The sequence below is a fragment of the Bos mutus genome, chromosome 18, assembly GCF_027580195.1.
Source record: "Bos mutus isolate GX-2022 chromosome 18, NWIPB_WYAK_1.1, whole genome shotgun sequence".
NCBI lineage: Eukaryota > Metazoa > Chordata > Mammalia > Artiodactyla > Bovidae > Bos > Bos mutus.
In genome coordinates, this window is record NC_091634.1 from 50162438 (window position 1) to 50180061 (window position 17624).

General features: G+C 50.3%; 1 long non-coding RNA gene across 1 annotated transcript in view; it reads left to right on the plus strand.

Annotated features, from left to right (window-relative positions):
* The window catches only part of LOC138991840 (uncharacterized), a 287475-nt gene that overhangs the window by 254392 nt on the left and 15459 nt on the right, over nucleotides 1–17624 (plus strand). The window contains exons 10-11 of the long non-coding RNA XR_011467732.1: nucleotides 6640–6795; nucleotides 7379–7585. This is a non-coding gene — a long non-coding RNA (uncharacterized lncRNA). The remainder of the gene's footprint in view (nucleotides 1–6639; nucleotides 6796–7378; nucleotides 7586–17624) is intronic.

The following is a 17624-nucleotide window of genomic DNA, read 5'->3' on the forward strand; positions in this document are numbered from 1 at the left end:
TCTCTGGTCTCCCCCTGGGCACTGGCATGTTCCATCCCTGCTCAGCAATCATTCTGTCCACAACATTCTAATCAGCACTGAATTATCCCATTGGACACAGAACACAAGAGTGGTTCCTCCTGGCTTCAGGACCTGTCACTGTCCATTGGAAGGTCATCTGTCCAAGTCAAGGAGATCCTGGCCAGGGCTGCAGCCCATCCTCCTGGGGGCTGGAGGGTGCCAGCATCCTCGGCCCTGGGATCTTTCTCTTGGCCTGTGGCTGCTGGTCCAGCCGCCAATGCCAAGAGCTAACAACCACAGTGGACGCAAGAAGGTTCCCACCTCAGTGACCTGGCGGGGAGTGTGTGTGTGCGTGTGTGTGAGAAACGGGCAGGTGTGTATGTGTGTGAAATGGGCAGGTGAGTGTACAATGAGCAGGTGTGTGTGTGTGTGAATGGGCAGGTATGTGTGTGTGTGAAAGGGCAGGTGTGTGTGTGGGAGAAACAAGCAGGTGTGTATGTGTGTGAAATGGGCAGGGGTGTGTGTGTATGTGTGAAATGGGAAGGTGTGTATGTATGTGAAATGGACAGGTGAGTGTGAAATGGGCAGGTGTGTGTATGTGTGAAACAGGTAGGGGTGTGTGTGTGTGAATGGGCAGGAGTGAGTGTGTGTGTGTGTATGTGTGTGAATGGGCAGGTGCGTGTGTGTGTGTGTGTGTGTGTGTGTGTGAGAAATGGGCAAGGGTGTTGCTGCAGAGATGAAATCTGACCTACGTGGGCTCCACAGCAGCTCCTCTCCCGCATTCCCTTACCCATGGACGCCAGGGCCGTGCAGCCTGACCACCCATCACAGACCACCAGCAAACAGGCCGAGTGAAGGACATCATTACCACAGCGAGAGGCTAGCTGATGGGCACCCCATGACCCCTGAGACCCGTCTCCACGGTGGGAACCCTGCCGGGCGACATGGCAGAAGCACAGGTAGTGCCCGTGTGGCACCCTGGTGTCCCAGACTCAGAAGCACCCAGGGCAGGCAGGGAGTAGGGTCCAGTTACCCCAGTGAAAGCAGCTGGGGAGGGTCCACTGGCGTCAGGAATCCCTGGGCCTCAGACACGACTACATGGCTGTGGGCCACTGACCATTCACATAACCTCTCTGAGCTTCAAGTGTCCCAACTGCAAACCGGGATTTCTGCTGCTTACTTTAAAGAGCTGTTGTGAGCGTTGGATGAGCAAATGCCTGGTTAGCAAATCAATGTAGAAACGATGCCGGTCGCACCTGTGTGTGCTGCACACCAGGCTCCGTGTTGGGAGATCACACACCCTCAAGCACACAGACGCACACACTCTGGATGTTCATTAAGCTCCTGCTCTGTGCATGGAGTCCCCCTGCTGATACAGAAATGTCACCTGCCCTCATGTAGGTGACAGTCAACTGCAAGAGACAGGAAGCAGGCAAACAAGTAAAGTAAACAAGTAAAGAGATGAGCAGTGTATTTTCAGTAGTGGCAAGCACTGCAGAGAAGAATAACCATAACAAATCCAGATAAGGAGACGTAGGGCGATCCGTTTGAGGAGGCTCTGTTTTTAGACTTAGGGGGTCAGGTAAGGCCTCCCTCCAGAAGTAGGTGCTGCCCAGGCCCAGACCTGACCAGCAGGGAGAAAGCAGCCACCTTGGGCTCTAGAGGCAGGGCCTTCCATGAGCACCAGCCCCCACTTCCCAGCTCCGATGCAGGTGCTGGGCTTGGAGACCTGCCTGGCACCCTGTGGCCCTGGGGACAGGAAGGCAGGACCAGCACCTGCTCTGCTTTCTCCTCAGTGGTAGTGGGCAGGGGGTCGGGGGGCAGGGGTGGGGGAAAATGAAATAAAGCTTCACAGCCTGGCTGTGTTGTGTCGAGGCCTTCGTGGCCCAGGGCTGGGGCTGAGAGAGGATGCTCTCAGCATCCTGTCATCTCATTAAATCAAATTCCCAGGCGCAGTGGGGGTACTAGGCGTCCAGAGAGCCGTGCTTCCTCACTGGCAATGAATAGCCCGTCTTGTTTCCCTTCAAAAATATTTTTTAAAATGCCTCAACAGAAGCACCTCTCTCTTCTGGGATTTCCAAAGTTAGCAAAAACTGAGCTCCAAGCAGCAGAAAGCTAAATTGGTGTGTAGCTTGTGTTTCCCATTTCCTTTGCTTGCATCTTCCTGCCCCTCTGGAAGGTCAGGGGAGGCAGCTGACGTGCTGGGGCAGGAGCTTCCCCGAGCAGGGCAGCCCCTGTGCTGCTCTGGCCTCCATCTCCTGGGGAGTGCCTCCCCACCGCTCCCCAGCCCACCTCGCACAGGAAGAGCTCTTGTGAGCCGGCCATTTCCACTCCCTTTGCTCTCCAACCATCTTTCGGGATCCCCCCCCGCTGTTGCAGGTTGTCAATAGTGCACTCCTGGGAGGTTTTCTCCCAGGAGCCGAGCCTGCCAAGGGCCCAGGGTGAGCCGGGCATTCCGAGGTGACGGCTCAGGGCCAGGTCATCAGCTGTTTCCATGTGTGAGGAGTCTGGCAGCCTAGCATGGGGCCCTGAGTTCTGCCGCCTTCCTCCTCGGGCCTTTGATACTGACCTTATCGGGGAAGGGGCGAGGAGGGGGCGGCCAGGGAGGGGTTTGTCTTCCTCTGTCCACCCCCCAGACCATGGAGAGCAGGAAACAGGAATCCAGAGCAGATATCAAAGGCCACAGGGTTCTCAACATCAGGAGAGAAGCAAGGCCCAAACTGGCCCTCCAGCGTGCCCGCCGGGTGAACCGGGCAGAAAGGAGGCAGTGGTCGGCATCTCAGGAACAGGCTGCGGGGGAGCGGCTGAGCCAGAGCCGGCGCTCCCACCCTTTCTCGTCAAGGCTGCTCGCTTCCACCTGAGTCCCCAGCATTCTCCCCCAGACGACCCCCTGACCTTCCATCCTGACGGCATTGCAGCTCCGTGCTGGCCTGTCCGGGCCCTGCCCTCGGGCCAGAACCCCCTTCTCCAGCCCTTCCGGTCCTCCTTGAGCCTCTGTGTGGACCTCACCACCCCTCCCCAATTCCGACCCCTGTTTTCCCTCCCAGCATTTATTCCACAGAGCTAGTTCACACCCGATCATGATCACCCATTTCTCTGTCTCTTGCACTGGCCTGTGGGCCCAGAAACTGCGAGATGTCCCTTCCTTACTGCGGCCCTCAATGTGACACTCGGGACATCTCATCCTCGTGTGTCTTTTCTCGTGGCTGCAAGATGGCTGTGGACGCTCCGAGCATCTTACCCTCTCCTGATGGTGTCCTGAGAAAGAAGGGGAGAAAGAGCCCTCTCTTTAAATGTCTCTCCCTTACATAAGGGGTGAAAATATTCCCCAGGAGCAGACTTCTTGTGTCTCATTGGCCATAACTGGGTCAAATAGCTACCTTAACATGGAAAGGGTGGGCAGAAGGAGGGAGAAGTGGGAGGTGGGGGTAAGAAGAACTGATGAAAGCGTGGAAGGAAGGAAGGGTAAAGTGATGGATGGGCAAGTGGAAGGATGGGAGGATGAGAGCGTGGATGGATGGCAGAAGGATGGACGGGTGGACTTTTTCCTCAATTGCTCTTCACGCATGCTTCCCTGTGGTTATATTTGTAAGTTTTATGGAAAAAAATAGCAAATGGGAAACCTGGATTCCAGTTCTGATCTTGACCTGATAAAACACTGTCAGAAGAGCAGAAAGTCTGCCTCAGACCAGCCCTACTTTTCCACTTCCTTGGAACGCCCTGGGGTCCAGCCAGTCCCCCACCTGGAAGCCTCTCATAGCAGGTGGTACGAGTCGTCTAAGCAAAGTCAGACGTTCCGCCTTGTGTGCGGGCGAGTCCACCTCCCACGGTGGAGGCTATTATACTAGGTGTTCTTTTCCAGGCTCTCCTGTACTTAGGGAGGGTATTTTGGCCCAGTTCCCACCAAGAAGACATGAGAGAGAGTCTGCCTCCTGGGAGATGCAAGAAGAGCCCCACTTCCCCGAATCTGCTTAGGACGCCGTCATGAGACAGGAGGTGATGCCTGCGTCTGGGGCTGCCGTCTTGTAGGCTGAGGACGGCCACGCCTGGGCCTTGATAACATCAGTAAGCCGCTGAACCAACCTGCAGCTCAATGTGTGCTTCTCCAGACAGGGGTAATTACCCAGTTTGTTTATATGGCTGTTAGTCAGATACCTGGTCACCTGCAGCCCAGACGTCACGCTGAACCTCCCTGTGGATATGGCAGCGATGCTGGCAGTCACGGCCTTCACAGAGGCTCGGAAATCAGGAGGGCTCGTGGGGGAAGGCGGGCTTCGTGAAGACGGGTCAATAAGAAATACTGATTTTCTATTGCTAATTAAAGGTTGTTTGCTTCCTGCCTGGCCTTCTGAAATTTCACAGGACCCAGATCACGGGTCCTCAGTGTGTTTCATTCAGCTGTGGGTTAAGAGTAAGAGAATAGCGAAGTGAAGTATGAGATTAACTAAAAGACGTGGGACGTGCAGGAGGCACGGATGGAGGCATTTGCCCTTTCTGTTCCAGATAATCGGTCTGAAACCCATTATGTCAGCTCCCTGAAGATGGGTTGTATCTTTCATGACATTCATTTATTTAATAAGATGTTGTTGAGCACACACAAAAAAACGATGAGATGTGGTCCCAGGTGCTGGGGATACAGCAATGAGGAAAAAGACATGGACCCTGCCCTCCAGCAGTGTCCATCCAGGGATGCAGCTGGACAAGCACATGACCAGTGACACAGAGCATGACCAGGAAAAAAGCATCTTTAGAGAGGCCTGGCAATGCCACCTTAACCACAAGATCCTGTCGCTGTCATCACCAGTAATAAGACACGTGTACGTCATGTACCTGACCCCCCTCTCGACAGGCTACTCTGAGAAGGACGGGACGCCACTTCCAGGGTTCACTTGCCAAGACTGCAGGGCAGGAAGGTAACTGTGAGCACACCTCAGAAGGACACAGGTGGAGGAGCGTTTGACGAAATACATGACCCATGCTCTTCAAAAACGCTGGGGAGCACTGGACTCTGGGGTGTTTGTCCTGCAGCTGAGGAAGCTCTAAGTGTCGACTGCCAATCAAAACAGTGGACAAGAAGTGACTGCTGGGTGCAGACTGGTGGTTCAGGTGACGGGTGTTAATGGAGCTCATTACAGCAGCTGAAGATGGGAGATCCATCTAAAGGTGGGAGAGGAAGGAAAGGGAATATTCCCAGGACCAACTTAGCTGAAGTTCCCTCCAAGTCACACTTCGTTTCTTCCCATCCATTCGTCCAACTCTGAACTGAGCCTATGTCAGGACCTGCACTGATCGAGGCAGTGGAGCCACATGAATGTATCAGCTGGCTAGTGCTGCGTAACAATCCACCTGAAAACTTGCTTAGTTCACAGTGCTGCAAGGAGGCTGGGTGGGTTCCCTGGCTTGGGATGGGCAGTTGTATCTGCTGGCTGTCTCCTGCTTTGTGGTCAGCTGGGAGCTAGATGAAGCAACAAGTCTTCATCCTCGTCTCCGTCTCCTGTGGCCCTGTCTCCAGCGGCTGGCCCAGGCTCGTTCACATGAGTTCTCAGCATCCCAAGAGCAGCCAGGGGTGGAGCCTCATGCCCAACCACTCCAAGAATGTCTGCTAATGTCCCCATGGCCACAGCATGTCTCATGGCCAAGCCCAGGTTCCAGGGCGGAAAAACAAATTGCAGTCTCAGTGGGAGGGAAGAACGAGTGACCACTTCTCAGACGCAGTGGAAAGAACAGACACTCTGAGGTAGCCGTGACCTTGACTGCAGGGACCATGGGAGATTTCAGAGAGGAGTTTATGCTTGAGCCCGGACCTGAAAGATGAACTCAAGTTCATCTGGGAGAGTCAAATTCAGGCATGTCATTCATGCAGCAAGTGCCAGGAAGGAAAAGAAACCAGGAGGTGGTCATCAATGAGCTGGGCTGTCAGGTGGCAGGGGTGTGGTGAAGGGAGGGGATCGGAAATAGGAAGAAGAGTCCTAGAAGAAGAAGGAAAGCTGAAATGAATGGCAACGTGCTGCAAGCAGTGGGCGACAGAACTGCCCAGCTGGGTGAGCTTTCGCACATTACTCAGACTTCCTGGGCTTCAGACTCTTCGTCTGTGGGCTGATGACAATGATAAACATCTCACAGGGTTTTTGTTTTTTGGCTTTAAAAGAACCAATAGCATAAAAAGCTGTTACGGTACAGTCAGTAAATTGTAGTGATTTACCCGGCATTCACCACGCGCCTGCTTTTTGAAGGCATGGTTTGATGTAATGTTCACAACAGTATCACAGACAGACAGAGATGAGTAACAAGATGCCCAAGGTCACGGAGGTTGGAGCGGGGTCTCACCTAGTCTGACTAGAATCAGCCCCATAATCTTGTGGGGGCTTCAGTCCCAGACTTGGCGGGAGTGACCTGCCATCGGGAGCCTTCCCTCTGGAATTGGGTTCTTTCAGGTCCACTTTTTTTCCAGGATGCTCCTGTACATGAAGAGGGAGCATTTTAATTACAAATCTTTCCATGCATCTCCCAGGTCCCCAGATGTGCTGGAGGGATGGGAGCCCTTGTGCGCACATATGAAAGGTTGTGTTGGGGTTTCCTATAAAACTGATGTTTTCTCTGCACTGGGGAGATGTGCCCTGACTTGACTGTCTTTGGCAGGAGGCAGAACATTCTGGTAGCAGAGTAACCCAAAAGGCAATGTCTGCCTCAAGCCGAGGACGTTTGCAGCTGACTCTCCAAGGTCCTCACGCACAGCTGACGTGCGCGCGTGGCAGACACGGGCCGTGTGACTGCAGGCAGCACCGCACCCGCCTGGTAAGAAGGCGCATCCATTGAGCACGGGGAAATGGGGAGGAGCCAGCCGCTCTGCTGGTTCCAGTCCAAGCTAGAATGGCATTCAGAGCAAAGAGAGTTTATTTAAAGAACCCGAAAGGTTAAACCACTCAGCGTTCTGCAGAGTTAAATCAGAGGCGTTTTTAAGCAGTCTAGGCAGGTTTGACCTGGGCCGTGCAGATCTCATAATTTATTCTACACTCGGGTGTCTCTTGATTCCAGAGTACACAGCGAAATGCTGAGCGGGGAGGGGAGACCATGAACCGGCAGCGCTGGGTCCACGTGCAGCTCCCTGACCTCCCAGAACTCGGGAGTGGGTGGTCATTAACTGTCCTTCCCGCACAAGTGGGGAAACTGAGGCACAGGAGGGGAAGCCAGTGGCCGCCGGCCTCATAGCAGCAGGGGCGGAGGTGGGTTCTGGAGCCAGGCTGTGGCCCCAGCAGCCACCCGTCCTCCAACCGGCACTCACGATGGGTCTGCACCCGCAACTCCAGCGCAGCTCGCTCTTGCCCCATCCTCCCTCTGGACCTCTGACAGGCCTCCTTAAATGCCCCCGTTCCTGCAGACTTGGCGGGTTTCAAACTGAGCCTGACCTGCACCGCGGAAGGACCACCCACTTGTCCCACTCCAGGGGCACTGAGATCAGACGGGTGACGGGCTTCATCCGAGACCCCAACCATTCCTGAGCTGTGTTCCTGGAATGCCTCCTGGAGCCTGTGACCCATCCCAACGCACAGCCACTTTCAAACCCCTGCTGATCAGAGTCACCAAGGTGAGGCACGCCCCCACCCCGGGGACCCCTGCCTCTCCATCCCCACATTTCCATGTTGGGATGTCCACTTACTCCGCCAATCAGTTGAGCAGACCAGGCGGCACACGCTGGCCTTCTGCCGTCCGGACCTCATCCGGTTGGCTGGCTGAGCATCTGCGGACTGCACTGGCTAAGGGCCGGAGTTCTGCATTATCACGTGAGCAGCGGGAGTGTCCATCGGGGGTGCGGGGTCAGTGTCTGCAGCTGGCAGGCCACATCCGGGAGGGGCAGGCCAGGCTTGCCAGCTTCAAAGTGGGCTCAGTGCCTCTGCAGTCCAGCTCTCTGCTCTTCTCTGCCCTAGAGGGGAGGTGATGTGGTCACTGAGAGTCCCCTCCAGCCCCGGATGGCTCTGGCGGAAGAGACGACTCCAGCCATGACTTTGGTTTTCCTGCTTCTGCGCGAAGCCACCCTCTCCTTCCACAAACCGTGACCCACACTCCCCGCCACAACAAATTATATCACCTCTTCTCTCAGACAGAATGCAGAGGCTGTCCCACCCCCGCACACATTCTGATGAAGCACTCTAGGGAGCGCTCATTAAGAGCCTCATTCAGCCTCGCACAGCTCCGTCTGCCTCTGCACCCTCACATCCAGTCCCCGGCCTGAGCCACACCGCCTCGCCCAGACGCCCCAGCGTCCACCTCCCTGCCCCACCCAGTCCACACCTACTGACCCACCTGAGACACGCCCCTGAGCTGTGGAACCAGCGCCTCTTCTTAGCCGTCCCAGGGCTTCTCATGGTCCTCGAGCAGAGACCCAGACAAACCCCGGGGTGACTGCAGAGCCTTCAAGGCTGCTAGAGCTCCCTTCCCCTCCCTCTCCACCTCTCTCCCTGCGCTCACGCTTCACGGAGAGGGCGCGCATCCCTTCCACACCCGGGTCCCCTCACCTCCGGCCCCTGCTGCCCCCTCTCCTGACACCAACCCCTGACAGAAGCCAGCAGAAGGCGCTCTTTTCTGCCCACCCCTCCTTAAAGGAAGAGGCCACCGCGTTTGCAGAGAAGGCATCAAGTTTTGCTCACACAGGGGGCTTTCAGACACTTGGGTTTTTTTTTCCTTCTTTGGACTCAAGCACCCCAGACTTGGGGGAGTTGATTCTCCATCTTCATTTGTCTTCCTGGAACAAGAGTCAGGTTCCGTGGGCACACTGTGCACCTCCTGCCTGGGGCTGCCTGGGCTGCCACCAGGCCCTCGTGTTCCTGGCCAGGCTGTTCCTGCAGCGTCTAGCTGGTTAGTCGGTTAACCGGGGCCCAGCGCTTTGGCCCCTGCTGGGGACGAGGCGTGCCTTCCCATCTGAGCCCTCTCGACTTTCCTGGGATTTACCAGTTACCAGTCACCGTCCCCGGGGAGGTCCCGCCGCCTTTTCACACGCCAGCCAGGTGGAATATGATAAGTGGCAATCACTGGCCCCAGTGTGTTGTCTGCACGCCTGGCTCTGGGCCCCGCCCCGTGTCTGCTTTGAAGTGCAGCTGAGCCCCTGGTAGCTTTCAGATGACACTTGGGTTACACCTCTTCTGCATTCTTATCTCCATCAGCGCCTCTGAGTGGAGACGCGTTGACACATTGGCAGCTCGGTGGCCTCTCTGCAGGAGCATGTCCCCTGGGTGACCTCTTGGCACCTGGGCCTCGATGGATGGGAGCTGGGCGGGGCCTCCCCTGTGCTGGGTGCCCCAGGCACAGCCCCCCGCACCCCTGGTCGACTCTAGGGGCCCCTTTCATCACTTGTCCTGCAGGGGGGCTCCAAATCTTCTCATTCTGGGGCCCCCAAGCGGTGAAGAAGGCACCCCTCATGGGTGCTACTGCTACCAGATGTTGCCTTTAATTGTGGTAAACTGCACAGTCCGACTCTGTGACCCCATGGGCTGTAGCCCACCAGGCCCCTCTGTCCATGGACTTCACCAGGCAATACTAGAGTGGGTAGCCATTCCCTTCTCCAGGGCATCCTCCCAACCCAGGGATCAAACCTGCGTCTCCTCCATTACAGGCGGATTCTTTACCATCTGAGCCACCAGGGAAGCCCAATTATGGTAAAACAAACATCAGATTTATCGTTTAACCCTTTTTATGTGTACAGTTCAGTGTTGTTCACATTATTTTGCAACCTTCACCACCATCCGTCTTAAGAACTTTTCCATCTTCCCAAAGAGAGTCTCTGTCCCCATTACACACTAACTCCCTGTAAGCTCTTCCCTGGCCCCTAGTACCACTGTTCGACCATCTGTCTTTATGAATCTAACTAGTCTAGTACCTTCTATCAGTGAAATCATGCGGTGTTTACGTTCTGTGACGGGCTTATATCATGGAGCACAGTGTCCTCAGGTGTCAGTGCCCCATCCCTTGTTTAGGCTGAGTAATATTCCACTGTGTGGATGGAGACCAGAGGTGGTGTTTATCCACCATCTGTCGATGGACACTTGGCTTACTTCCACCTTTTGGCTGCTGTGATAATGCTGCTATGAATGGGGGTGCGTAAGTATCTGAGTCCCTGCTTTCGTTCCTCTGGGTGTATTCCAGAAGTGGGATTGCTGGTTCATATGGTAATTTTGTTAATTGTTTGAGGATTGCTGCTTTCCACAGTGGCTGCACCCTCCCCAGTTTGTGCACAAGAGCCCCAGTTTGTCCACAAGCGCCCCTGCCCACCCTTCTAGCCCAGTACCTGCTCACCCTTCCCATCAAACCTCCTCAGTCAATGGGACATTTCAAAATATCATGGGCAGAGACTGCTTTTAATGACATACACAGTGCTGGTGATGGTAGGGGCCGGGGGAGGGGGCTTCTGTAACACAGGCAATGGAATTCTCAATTGTCTCCACCTTTCTTAAGGCTTCCCAGGCGTCGCAGTGGTAAAGAATCCACCTGCCATTCAGGAGACACAAGTCCTATCTTTGGCTCGGGAAGATCCCCTGGAGGAGGAAATGACAACCCACTCTGGTATTCTTGCCTGGAGAGTCCCATGGACAGAGGAGCCAGGGAGGCTATAGTCCATGGGGTTGCAAAGAGTCAATCACGACTGAGCTACTGAACAGCAATAGCAGCAGCCCACCTTTCTTGTAAGAATAATACATGTCAGCATTTAAGATGTGCAGATAGGACAACATCGTTGGAATTTGTCCCAAGTAAGGATTCAGACTAGACTGAAAAGGTGTGGTGTGCAAAGGTGTCTTATCAAACGCTGTCAATAACAGGAAAATTAAATAAACAAACTAAATGTCTGTTTGTGCAGCAGCAGACACTTGGTTTTTTAAAACTGATGATCTATGCATGTGACATATGATGAAATATTATGCTGTTAAATTTAGGTGTACTGAGGGAAAATGAGCATAAAGTAATGTTCTGCTACAAAAGTGCATGACAGTGTGACCCTTAGTTTGGATAAATATATATGTATGTATATTTTATATATATAATATATATATATAATGCACAGACACCCATACATACAGAGACAAGGAAAACATGTATTTATGTATCTATATATATATCTATATACTTATGTCTTCTACCTCAAGATGTACATATATATATATGCTTTCTACTTCAAGCTATAACCACTGTCTTGGCAATGAATACCCACCCATCCCCTTCTGTGCAGCCCTGATCTAAACTGGAAAAACCCTGCCAACCACGAGGAATCCTTACTCAGTGGTGCCGTCAAAGTGGTCTTTCAATAGCACATTCACTCTGCACCGGAGAGTTCAGCCAGGAAAGGGCAGGAGGGAGGGAGAGAAAAAGAAAACGCTGAGTGTGTCAGCGTCTTGAAGCCTCTGAGCTCAATGAGGCAGGTGTGCTGCGGGCTGCTGCAAGACCACAGGGGCGAAGGAGGCCGCCATCAGGGCCCCAATTAAAATGTGCCAAATAGCAGGCACTCCCTCACATCTGGCTGCAGAAACCCAGAGGTCAGAGTGCTTAAGGATGCATAAAATGCGGATTTTTCCATAATTATTTAAATATGTGTTAATGAGTGCTGCGAACAGAGTCCGAGTATGTCCATTAAAGGATTACAGATAAAGGAAAATGGGGAAGCAATAGTTTCAACAGTGGGGAACACAGTCAGGTAGGGATCAAAATCAGTTTTGGCTCCAGTCCTACTGCTTAGAGTAAGGTCACACAGCCTCACTGGGGCTCCGTTTTCTCATCTGAAAATGGACGGCATAGGGGAATAGATGGATGAATCCCCAGCTACAGAACTCCCCATCCTCAGACCTGTCAATCTCCTGAATTTAACGAAATTGGAGAATAAGAATTGTCCAGGGAAATGGAGCTTGCAAGAAGATTATGGAACTTTGTGTGTTTTCTTAGCAGTGTAAGCAGAGAAAAGGCCCTGTTTTTTAACCAAAGGAGTTGAGAATACAAATAAGCCATTCAGAAAACTCAGAGAAAAATCTGATGGGGTGGGGGCATCAAGCACTTGTGCCGTTAGCCAACGTCCCCCCCATCCTCTTGTCCCCTCTCCACCCCGGGGGGACAGCCGTGTAAGCGGCAGCTTAGTCTACAGTCCCTTTACGGAGAGGCATTTACACCACTTGCCAGAGGAGCGGAGGAAACACAGGAATGACATTTCCATCATTTTTCTTCCCCAAGTGAGGAAGGAAAAAAAGAGAAAGAAAGAAAGAGCCCCAGTGCAAGACTGCTACATTCCATGCCGTTGACACCTAGCCTTTTATTGGAACTGCTACTTCCAAAATAAAGAAAGTAGTGATTTCTGGGTATATTTTTGCCTACGTTTTTGAGGATGTTTTGGGTCTTTCATCTCCTTTGAAGGCGTGTCACCTAATTACGCCGCTTTCATCTGTGTATTCCCCAGTCGGAACATGCCAGTCCCCTGCACGGCAATTGATCCTGACGGACGGGCTTCCACTCTCCAGCTGGTGCGGAGCCTGGGTATTTGTGAATACCTGAATAAACTCCTTTAATCCAAAAACAAACTCCTCCTGAAAGAAGCAGGCTGAAAAGGCCTTTCATGGAGTGTTTTCCAACTCACCAGTTCATGGTTTCTTTGGATTTTGCCGTGCTTCCTGTACTAATGGTCTCTGAATGCCTTCCTGGCTGTGGCTTACTGGCCCACTGAGGTCCCCGCTGAGATCCCGGGAGTCACAGGGGAAGAAGGGAACAGGTAACTCAGGAGATGCTCATAGGAGCTGCCAGGACTGGACGGGTGCAAACTGAAAGGACATATATGGCTGAGAGTGCTGTGTTCTTTCTACAGCATTCTTAAAGACCTGCTTCTTCTGGTCATATTCAAAACAAAGTTACAGTCACACACAGTGCTCATGTGGGGTTAATCTGTATTAAAAGTAGACCACTCAAATCAGCTTTGAAAATTCATCAGTGCAGAGTTGGACATGACTTACTGCACAATTGCAGTCATCTCACACGCTAGTGAAGTAATGCTCAAAATTCTCCAAGCCAGGCTTCCACAATGTGTGAACTGTGAACTTCCAGATGGTCAAGCTGGTTTTAGAAAAGGCAGAGGAACCAGAAATCAAATTGCCAACATCCGTTGAACATCGAAAAAGCAAAAGAGTTCCAGAAAAACATCTATTTCTGCTTTATTGACTATACCAAAGCCTTTGACTTTGTGGATCACAATAAACTAGAAAATTCTGAAAGAGATGGGAATACCAGACCACCTGACCTGCCTCTTGATAAATCTGTATGCAGGTCAGGAAGCAACAGTTAGAACTGGACATGGAACAACAGACTGGTTCCAAACAGGAAAAGGAGTACGTCAAGGCTGTATATTGTCACCCTGCTTATTTAACTTATATGCAGAGTACATCATGAGAAACGCGGGGCTGGATGAAGCACAAACTGGAATCAAGATTGCTGTGAGAAATATCAATAACCTCAGATATGCAGAATAATGCATATTCTTCATGCTTCACTTATGACAGAAAGTGAAGAAGAACTAAAGAGCCTCTTGATGAAAGTGAAAGAGGAGAGTGAAAAAGTTGGCTTGAAGTTCAACATTCAGAAAACGAAGATCATGGCATCCGGTCCCATCACTTCATGGCAAATAGATGGAGAAACAGTGGCTGACTTTATTTTTGGGGCTTCCAGAATCACTGCAGATGGTGACTGCAGCCATGAAATTAAAAGACACTTACTCCTTGAAAGAAAAATTATGACCAGCCTAGACAGCATATTAAAAAACAGAGACATTACTTTGCCAACAAAGGTCCATCTAGTCAAGGCTATGGTTTTTCCAGTAGTCATATATGGTTGTGAGAGTTGGACTAAAAGGAAAGCTGAGCACTGAAGTATTGATGCTTTTGAACTGTGGTGTTGGAGAAGACTCTTGAGAGCTCCTTGGACTGCAAGAAGATCCAACCAGTCCATCCTAAAGGAGATCAGTCCTGAGTGTTCATTGGAAGGACTGATGCTGAAGCTGAAACTCCAGTACTTTGGCCACCTGATGCAAAGCACTGACTCATTGGAAAAGACCCTGATGCTGGGAAAGATTGAAGGCGGGAGGAGAAGGGGACGACAGAGAATGAGATGGCTGGATGGTATCCCTGACTCAATGGACATGAGTTTGAGTAAACTCCAGGAGTTGGTGATGGACAGGGAGGCTTGGTGTGCTGCAGTCCATGGGGTCGCAAAGTCAGGCACGACTAAGCAACTCAACTGAACTAAACTAGTGACTGAACAGTGTTCCACTGGAGAAGTCCTGGCATATGCACATGGCATGTGCAGCCCTCACCATAATCAAGGAATGTGCATCTCATCCCCTGAGATGTTCCCCATGTTCCCATACGATCCCTCCCTCCTCCCACCCAGCATGGCCCTTGGCCTCTGGCAGGGATCCATCTGCTTCCTGTCTGTTTTGTATATTTCGCGTATATGGAAATTTCACGTATGTGAATGTCAAATTTCACATATATGGTCATAAACTTTGTACTCTTTCTTGTGTAGCTTCTTTCATTTGGCAGTTCTTTCAAGATTCATCTATGTTATAGCATGTTTCAATCATTTTTTAAAAGCTGTCGAGGTACAGTTGATATACAGCAGCACGGGTCAGTAGTCTGTTCTGTTTTATGACTAAAATTCCATTATATTGATATAGCACAGTTTTGCCCATCCATTCATGTGCTAATAGACATTTCAGTTGTTCCCTGTTTGGGGTTATTATAAACAAAACTGCTACCGATGTTTGCCTTCCATTTTTCTTGGGTAAATACCTGGGAATGGACTGGCCAGATCATACGACAATTAGATGTTTAACTCTTTAAGACATTACCAAACTGTTTTCCAAAGTGCTTGTCCTGACTTTCAGGTTCAGCTCTGACATGTAAAAAGCTTGGGATCACACTCATTCTTACCACAAGAAAAGTGCTGAACAACCCGAAGACTGATTACTCTCCCTCGACAGGTCAGAGAACTGGGATCTAAGGGCAAACCATTGGAAGGTCACAAGTAAGATCTACTTCCTTGGAGCAGGAGCTGCTAGAGCCATAATCTGGAGCATTTTCCTTAAATGCCAGCTTGCTGGAGGCTGAGTGTAGGCTGACGTGAGCATGAGAAATGCCCAGGCCTGCCGGCTCAGGGCACGTCTGCAGGCTCATAGCTCACCAGGTTTTGACAGCAAGTGGCTGAGAAGGACCCCCACACAGGTGCGGTTCATCTCTCGTTTCTGACTGCCCTCCTCGGTGTGTGCTGGCACTGTGGTTTGTATGTGCATTTCCCAAATGACTGATGATGTGAAACATCTTCTCCTGTAGCTGCTCGCCACCCACAGCATCTCCCTGGGTGACGTTCCTGTCCCAGTCTTTTGCCCCTGTTTCTTCCAGGTTGTTCATTTTCTTATATTGAGTGTTTTGTTATGTTTCTGTGGTTTTTGGCTGCATAAAGTCTTAGCTGCAGCACACAGGATCTTCGTTTCCTTGTACAGGATATTTAGTTGAGGTACGGGAACTCTTAGACATGGCACGTGGGTCTAAGTTCCCTGCCCAGGGACTGAAGGTGGGCCCCTGTGTGGGGAGTGTGGAGTCTTAACCACTGGATCACCAGTGAAGTCCCTATGAATGAGTGTTGAGAGTTCTTTGTATATTCCGAGTCAAAGTTATCAGATATATGATTTTCAAATATTTTCTCTCATTATAAAGCTTGTCTTTTAATTCTCTTAACTGTCTTTTGAAAGCAGAAGTTTTGAATTTTGATGCAATTCAAAATTTCAAACTGTTGATGTGTAGATCATGCATATGTAAAAGATACAGATTCTGACAAACCTAAGAAATCTTTGCCTAACACGTGGTCACAAATGTTTGATCCTTTTATAGTTTTTGGTTTTATATTTAGATCTATGATCCATTTTGAGTTAACTAAATACGTGATGAGGTGGTGACAATTTGTATTTTTCAAGGGAAGGAAGTTTCCCTCTATTCATTGTTTTCTGAGTTTTTTTTTTTTAAAATCAGAAATAGGTATTAGATTTTCTCAAACATTTTTCCTACCTTTATTGAAATGATTATATGATTTTCTTTTTTAGTTTGTTCATGTGACAAATTACATTGACTATGATGCATTCTCCTTTCAATATATCATTAGATCTGATGCCAGAGACTTTGCTTAGCTTTTTTGCTTCTGTGTTCCTCAGGAATGGTGGTCTGTAGTTCTCTTTTCTTAAAATTTATTTGTCTGGATTTGGCATAAAGGTAATGCTGATTCATTAAATGAGTCCTTTTCAGTGTTTTAGAAAAGTGAAAGTGTTAATTGCTCAGTCGTGTCCAACTCTTTGCGACCCCACGGACTGTAGCCCGCCAGGCTCCTCTGACCATGGGATTTCCCAGACAAGAATACAGGAGTGGGTTGCCATTTCCTTCTCCAGGGGATCTTCCTGACCCAGGGATCAAACCTGGGTCTCCTGCATTCCAGGCAAATTCTTTACCATCTGAGTCACCAGGGAAGTCACAAAATTTGGGTAAAATTGGAATAATTATTCTCCTTAAATGTTTGAAAAGAATTCACTAGTGAAGCCATATGGGCCTAGAGTATTCTTTGTGGAAGGTTTCTAACTACAAATATAATTTTATTATTGATAATAGAGAGTACCCTTGCCTATCTAATTGTCTGTTTCTTTCAGAATCAGCTTTGGTGAGTTTGTGTCTCTCAGGCAGCTTATCCACTTTTCCAAGTTGCCTGTAAGATCTGTAGTGGTGTCAGCATTCTCATTTCTGATATTGGTAATTCTCGTCTTTCTCCTTTTCCTGATCCAGACGTTTATCTTTTTTTTTTGTATTTGAGTTCTGTGTTTTTAGTTTAACGCTACTTTTTAAATTTTTATTCAAGCATGGTTGATTTACAATGTTGTGTTCATTTCTGCTGTACAGCAAAGTGACTCTGTTTTATATATATATATATATTCTTTTTCATATTGTTTTCCACTATGGCTTATCACAGGATGTTGAATACAGATCCCTGTGCTTTACAGTAGGACCTTGCTGTTTATCCGCTGTTTATCATCTTTATTGATCTTCTCAAGGAACCAGCTTTGGGGGTCGTTGGTCTTCTCTGTCATTCCCTGTCTAGAATCTCCCCCCACTAGAGGAGCCCTTCCTTTCCTGCTTTCCCTGTGCCTCAGTAGCCCCTCAGACAGCACCTCACCTGTTCCTGGTCTGGGGCTGGGCTCCAGGGCTGAGTCATCTACCAGCTCCCTATTTTCTCAGCCCCCTCAGCCCCAGTGCCTCCAAGTTTCACGGGAAAATTTGTTCAGCGGTGGAGCACTCCAGTCAGATACTTCAGTAAAAACCCATGTGTGGATTTTGAAATACTCTGGCCACTCACACAGCCTGAATGACAGGGATGTGAATGCAGTGTCCCTTCAGTGACGGGGGGTGTTTATTCCCTGACTCTGCCCTTTGCTAACTCATGGCCACAAGTGACTAACCGTCTCTAGGCCTCAGTTTCCCTCTCTCTAAAATGGGAATAATAATAATAGGGTTGTTTACGAGCCCAGTGAGACGATGAATGCAAAGAGCTCAGCACAGACTGGTACCAGGCAA